The 7,558-nt window shown below is 37.4% G+C and overlaps 1 pseudogene; it reads left to right on the top strand.

The window, feature by feature from the left end:
* Positions 1–854: 854 nt before the first annotated feature.
* Positions 855–7,558, top strand: part of LOC120175005 — a 46,583-nt pseudogene continuing 39,879 nt past the window's right edge.

Raw genomic sequence — 7,558 nt, 5'->3', positions numbered from 1 at the left:
GGTGAGCTCATTGAAAATGATATAAAAAGTGGCAAGATTGAAGTAGCTGAAGGGTCTAGCTCAAAAAAACCTGTGTACCGGAAAAAGGAGAATGAAGTTGCAAGTGTCTACCACAAGAATACTGCAAATAGTGTCACAATAACCCAATCAAGGGCAGAGAGGAATGAAATGAACACCACTAGAAATGATTCCAGGGGACCTCGCAAGTAAAGGGAGAATGTATCCTTCACACCACTACCTGTACCCTATTCAGAGATATACGCTTTGTTGTTAAAAGAAGATGTGGTACACCCCTACCGTTTGACTCCTCTTCAACCACCCTACCCTCATTGGTATAACGCAAATGCATATTGTGATTACCATGACGGAATTGCTGGTCACTCTATTGAAAATTGTTTTGCCTTCAAAAAGATAGTGCAAAATTTAATTAATACAGGAGGATTACAGTTTGACTCACCAGATGTATCAACACACCCATTACCGAATCATGGAGGTAAAGGGGTAAACGCAATTCATGAGGAGAATAGGAAGGAGGCAAAAATAGATGTTCATGAAATCAAGTCTCCCTTCAGTTAGGTATTTCAACAACTCTATCAGGCTGGCATGATTCGACAAGATCCTAAGCTAAATACCAGTAAAGGTGGACACTATTGCGAATATCACCAAGAAGAAGGGCATGAAATTCAGCTTTGCCCTGAATTCAAAGGGTTACTACAAAGAATGATGGATAATAAGGAGGTAGAGTTCTTTGAGGAGGATAAGGAAAAAAGAGGAGAAGATGTATTTACAAAAAAAATTCTGAGCTCATTCATAGAACAAACAAGCCAGTGGTCATCACGGTGAAACCATCAACAATGAATTCTGGGTCGTCAATGCCAAAAGTTGTAATCACAGCTCCTTCACCATTTCCGTTTAAAGACACCCGCAAGGTGCCTTGGAATTACACTACAAATGTTTCATTGATAAGAGAATCTGGTTCGCTAGAGAAAATAAAGGTAGTTGAAGATGAAGCACCAAGAGGCAACTTGATGACTGGAATAGTGAGTGAATTCGGGCACTTCACAAGAAGTGGGAGGTGTTATTCTCCCGAGATGTCAAAAGAAATAGACAAAGTGAAGGTAAAAGGAAAAACTGTGGTGGTACCGCAAAAGATATTTGATGATGAACCTCCACCAAAAATCAATGAGCCGGTAACAGAAACACAAGCTCAAGAATTCTTGAAATTTTTAAAACATAGTGAGTATATCGTAGTTGAGCAGCTACACAAGCAACAAGCACGAATTTCGATTCTGGATTTGTTAATGAATTTAAAAGTATATCGGAATGCTCTATTAAGAGTGCTCAATCAAACATTTATGCCTGAGGATATACCAGTGAACAAGTTGGATCGAATTATAGGGCACATAGCTGCTGACAATTACATAACTTTCACTGATGATGAAATTCCTGATGGTGGAATGGGATCAGTAAAAGCCCTCAATATCATAACTCACTGTCATGGTCATGTCTTTCCAGGTGTTTTGATTGACAATGGGTCTACACTTAATGTTATGCATATGGACATATTACGGAGGTTACCGGTGGATAGCACATATATAAGGGCCTACCAAAACATTGTTAGAGCTTTTGATGGAACCTAGCGGGATGTTCTTGGAAAGATAGAGGTACCACTATTGATTGGACCAACTGTCTACAATATTGATTTTGTGGTGATGGATATCAACCCCTCATATAATTTCTTGCTTGGGAGGCCATGGATTCATTGTGCAGGGGTAGTCCATTCGTCTTTGCATCAAAAATTAAAATTCATGACAGATGGTCAGTTGATTAGTATTGGGGCTGAGGAAGAGATTATTGCTTCTGTGATGACTGACGCCCCATATATTGAGACAAATGGGAATGCCTTAGAGTGTTCATTCAGAGCCTTAGAATTTGTCAACGCTACTTTCATTGCTGAAGGAAACAAGATTCCTCGTCCGTGTTTATCTGATTGTACTAAGATGGCTGTGCGAGAGACTCTTGGAAAAGGAGCCAAGATAGGAAATGGTCTCGGTATATGCTTGCAAGGGACTTTATATCCCAAATTTTTCATGATGAAGAGCGATCGCTTTGGGCTGGGGTTTAAGCCTGATTTTTAGCAAAGAAAGAAAGAAATGAAAAAGAGAGGTGAAGTAAGAAGAGCTAGACTGAAGGGAGAGGATATTCTATGGGAGCGTATGTCTTTCCCTCCCCTGGAGAGCTTTTTCAAGTTTGGAGGAGTGTATGATATAGAGCAACAGTTAGCCAGAGCAATTGATGAAGAAGAGAAGATGAAAGAAAGAGACTTGTTCAATGAAGTTATGGAGGGTTTGGTCATTAATATGATAACTGGGGACGATAAAGCGGGAATATATTTGGCCGGAATTCGTCATTGCTTCCCAGGGGAAATGTTGAAAAATTGGACTGCAGAGGATCTCCCTGTAGTTTTTAAGATTAATTCAGAGTAATACCTAGTACTAATCTTTATACTTGTGCCCGCAAGTATTAAGGAATTTTCATAAGGGCAGCTATGTTAACTCTACTTGCTTTCAATAAAAGATAGTCTTTTGTTTCTTAAATGGCTATCACTATTTACATTTTCATTTTCATTCTTTATATTCATTTCATAAATTTTGGTCTCCTTCCAAATATATATTCGATTCAATTTTTCTCTTTGTAGGTGTCACAATATCAATAGCATGAATGTTTCTAAATTTAATACTGAGATAAATTTTGAGCAGCCCATATATTTGGAAGAAATCAACGAGTGTCAGGATAAGGTAGAATGTGATGTTCCTAACGAACTATTAAGACTGGTAGAAAAGGAGGACAAACAGATCTTACCTCACCAGGAAGAAACTGAGGTTATAAACTTGGGAACTGATGATGACAAGAGAGAAGTTAAAATCGGCAGCACACTTTCTGTTGAGATAAGGCAAGAATTGATAGATCTGCTCCGAGAATGCAAGGATAGCTTTGCGTGGTCTTACCAAGATATGCCAGGACTGAGTACAGACATAGTAGTGCATAAGCTTCTGATAAAGACTGAGTGTAAGCCAGTTCAACAAAAGCTCAGAAGAATGAAACCATAAATGCTCTTAAAAATTAAAGAGGAAGTTATGAAACAAATTGATGCAAGGTTTCTTAAAGAGGAAAAGTATCCGGAATGGGTCGCCAATATAGTCCTTGTGCAAATAAAAATGGGAAAGTTCGCATGTGTGTGGATTACAGAGATCTTAATAAAGTAAGTCGAAAAGATAATTTCCCATTGCCTCATATAGATACTTTAGTGGATAACACTGCTGGTCATTCGTGGTTTTCTTTTATGGATGGCTTCTCGGGGTATAACCAAATAAAAATAAACACTGAAGACATGGAAAAAACCACATTTGTGACTATGTAGGGCATATTTTGCTATAAAGTGATGCCATTTGGTTTGAAAAATGCTGGGGCAACTTACTAAAGAGTTATGGTGACTCTTTTCCACGACATGCTGCACAAAGAGATTGAAGTATATGTGGATGACATGATTGCCAAGTCCAGGACTGAAGGAGAACACATTCAAAACTTGAGGAAGCTTTTCAAAAGATTGAGAAAATATCAATTGAAACTCAATCCAACTAAATGCACCTTCAGGGTAACGTCAAGAAAACTCCTGGGTTTTATGGTTAGTCAAAGAGGAATCGAGATTGATCCGGATAAAGTTCAAGATCTTCCGCCACCTCGTACATAGAAAGAAGTTCAAGATTTCCTAGGAAGGTTAAATTATATATCTCGGTTCATTTCATAATTAACTGAAAAATGTGACCCAATTTTCAAATTACTTCGAAAGAATAACCCAGAAGTTTGAAATGACGAGTGCCAAGAGGCTTTGGAGAAAATCAAGAGATATTTGTCCAATACTCCAATTCTGGTGTCACCAGTTCATGGTAGACCATTGATCCTTTATCTAACGATCTTTGAGAATTCGATGGGATGAGTGTTGGGGCAGCATGACAAATCTGGAAAGAAAGAGAGAGCCATCTACTATCTAAGCAAAAAGTTCACCGATTACGAGATCCGATACCCGTCAATTCAAAAACTATGTTGTGCTTTGGTATGGGCTACTCAAAGGCTTAGGCAATACATATTATACCACACTACTTGGTTGATATCTAAGCTTGACCCTTTGAAATATTTAATGGAATCACTGACTTTAACTAGTAGATTGGCTAGATGACAGATGTTGTTATCAGAATTTGACATTGTATATGTAAACCAAAAAGCAATCAAAGGGAGTGCCATAGCATATTTTCTTGCAAGTCGTGCCTAAGATGATTATGAGTCCTTGAACTTTAATTTTCCAGACGAGGATCTGATGTGTATTACAACCAAGGAGGAAACAATTTCAGATGATAAATCCTGGAGGCTGTATTTTGATGGGGCATCTAATGCTTTAGGATAAGGAATTGGAGTAATATTGATTTCCCCAAAAAATGTCTATTATCCTTTTACAAGAAGATTGGAGTTCTTTTGCACCAATAATATGTCAGAGTATGAGGCTTGTGTTATGGGATTAAGAGCAGCTATAGAAAGAAAAATCAAAGTGCTCCAAGTATATGGAGACTCCTCAATAGTGGTGTATCAATTACGAGAGAATAGGAGATAAATGATCCAAATTTAGTAGAATATCGAAGATTGATCCTTTAATTGGTAAAAGAATTTGAAGATGTCACTTTCAATTATCTCCCCCGAGAAGATAATCAAATGGAAGATGCTTTGGCCACACTGGCTGTAGTGTTCCAAGCAAATAGAAGAGCTGACATGATCCCAATTAAAATGCAAATGTATAAAACCCCGACACACTGTTATGATATCGAAGAAGAGGTAGATGGTCGTCCATGGTATTATGACATTTTGCAATACATCAAGCATCAAACTTACCCACTACATGTGTCTGAGATCGATAAAAAGACAATAAAGAGAATGGTTGTCGGATATGTATTAGATGGGGAAGTTCTGTACAGAAAGGGTAGTGATCAAGTTTTGATGAGATGTGTGGATGCCCAAGAAGCAAGAAGTATACTTGAAGAAGTGCATGAAGGGATATGTGGAACACATGCAAATGGGCTTTCTATGTCCAGGAAGATCATGAGATATGGATACTATTGGGCCACTATGCATTCAGACTGTGTTGATTATGCAAGAAAATATCACAAATGTTAAATTTATGGGGATAAGATCCATGCATCTCCGTCACCTTTGCACGTGATGACTGCACCATGGCCGTTTTCTATGTGGGGCATGGATGTCATTGGGGCAATTACACCAAAGGCTTCGAATGGACATCACTTCATATTTGTGGCAATTGATTACTTTACCAAGTGGGTTGAGGCTGCTTCATATGCAAATATCACAAGATCTACAGTTTTCAAATTCATAAAGAAAGAGATAATTTGCCGGTATGGGATACTAGAAAGAAGCATCACAGATAATGCCACCAATTTGAACAACAAAATGATGGTAGAACTTTGTACTCAATTCAAGATAAAACATTCTAATTCAGTGACCTACCGTCCAAAGATGAATGGAGCAGTGTAAGCAACAAATAAAAATAGTAAAAGGATCATCACAAAGACCACTGATACTTACAGGGATTAGCACGACAAATTACCTTTCGCCTTGTATGCATATCGAACTACAGTGCGAACTTCGACAGTGTCAACACCTTTTTCTTTAGTCTACGGGATGGAGGCAGTTTTGCCAATGGAAGTAGAAATCCCATCACTTCAAATTTTGAAAGAGGTAGAGTTGGATGAAGCTGAATGGGTTCAGGCTCGGTTTGATCAGTTGAATCTCAGTGAAGAAAAGAGATTAAAAGCTATTTGCCACGGTCAGATGTATCAGAAACGGATGATGAGAGCTCATGATAAGAAGGTTCATCCAAGAGAATTTCGAGAGGGTGATCTAGTGCTAAAAAAAATCCTGCCAATTCATAAAGATTTTCGAGGGAAATGGATGCCTAATTGGGAAGGTCCATATATTGTCAATAAGGCCTTCTCTGGTAGAGCGTTGATCTTGGAAGAGATGGATGGAGAAAAATTGAGAAATCCGATAAACTCGGACTCTGCAAGAAGTACTATGCTTGAAGAGAAAAAATAAAAAATAAAAAAAAAAGAAAAAAAAAAGAAAGAAAAAATGAAGAGAAAAAGAAGGGTTCGAGATGAAAGTCCACAAAGGACATCTTGAAACCAAAGGAAGACTTTGAGTTGAAAACCTGAAAAGGCGACTCAAAGGCATTTTGAGATTAAGTATCAGGCAACTAAATCATCTCGAAGGTCTGATATTTTGAGAGAAACTTCACAACTACTGACATTTTGGCAAACCTTGAAGTCTTCCAGATAGAAGCTCAACTCAATAGTTATATCAAGTGGATTGGTTCAAGAACACTCATGCTAGTGATCCATAAGGACATCTGATATGTGTTTTTAGATTTCCACTATTTCTATGATTGCCTTAACTTTGTAAATTTATTTCCTTGTCAGAGAATTTAAAGTTTTTTATTTTTCAATTCTATTCATTCTTCTTATAAGTAGATTGACATGGCATTAAAAAATAAAATCCTTCTTGGTATTACTCTGAATTAATACTTCCATATAAGAGATTCTCACTGTAATGCTCGAAGAGTGTATGGTAAGACATGACCAAAGAAAATGCACGTGAGCAGAGAAAAAAGAACATTGAAAATATTGATACTTTGATATGTTGACAAGATGTGTAGTTTAAAAGGAAGCAGAAAAGGATTTGTATGGGAACAAGAGAAATGAGAATTTGCATAAAATAGCCCAAGAAAAGTATGGAGTGCAAATGAAAGATCAGATGACACATTTGAAATGAAGAGATGCAGGACCACAGAGCTCATACTATTAAAACGACATCATGCATATATCAGTAGGCATTTATAAATAGGAACATGACCATTCATTCATATTCATGAAATGCTTTGAATGTTTTGACAGAAATTCAAAGAGAGTCAATAAAATTATGATCCATCACAGAATGAGATGAATCAACATTTCCAATGGAGAGTTAATAATGAGAAGAACTCATCCAACGAGGAAGGAGAAGTTCATAATGAGAAGAATTTGTTCTTTTCAATTCCATCACAGAAGAAGATGGATCAACATTTCCAATGGAGAGTTCATAATGAGAAGAACTCATCCGACATATGGAGAAGAAGTTCATAATGAGAAGAGCTTGTTTGACTTATCACTCGATTCATGACATTTCGAATCAGTGACACATTGGTTGAGAAATTGACATTTCTAGAAGAGTTCATAATGAGAAGAACTCGTCTTAAAGGAAAAAAAGTTCATAATGAGAAGAACTTGTTCCTTTCAATTCTATCACAGAAGGAGATGGATCAATATTTCCAATGAAGAAGTTCATAATGAGAAGAACTAATCCGACAGAGGGAGAAGAAGTTCATAATGAGAAGAGCTTGTTTGACCTATCACTCGATTCACAGCATTTTGAATCAGTGACACCTCGCTTGAGGGAT

Source organism: Hibiscus syriacus, unplaced genomic scaffold, assembly GCF_006381635.1.
Source record: "Hibiscus syriacus cultivar Baekdansim isolate YM2019G1 unplaced genomic scaffold, ASM638163v2 tig00112153_pilon, whole genome shotgun sequence".
Taxonomy (NCBI): Eukaryota; Viridiplantae; Streptophyta; class Magnoliopsida; order Malvales; family Malvaceae; genus Hibiscus; species Hibiscus syriacus.
Note: the sequence above shows the minus strand (reverse complement) of the source record. Positions and strands in the feature narration are given on the sequence as shown.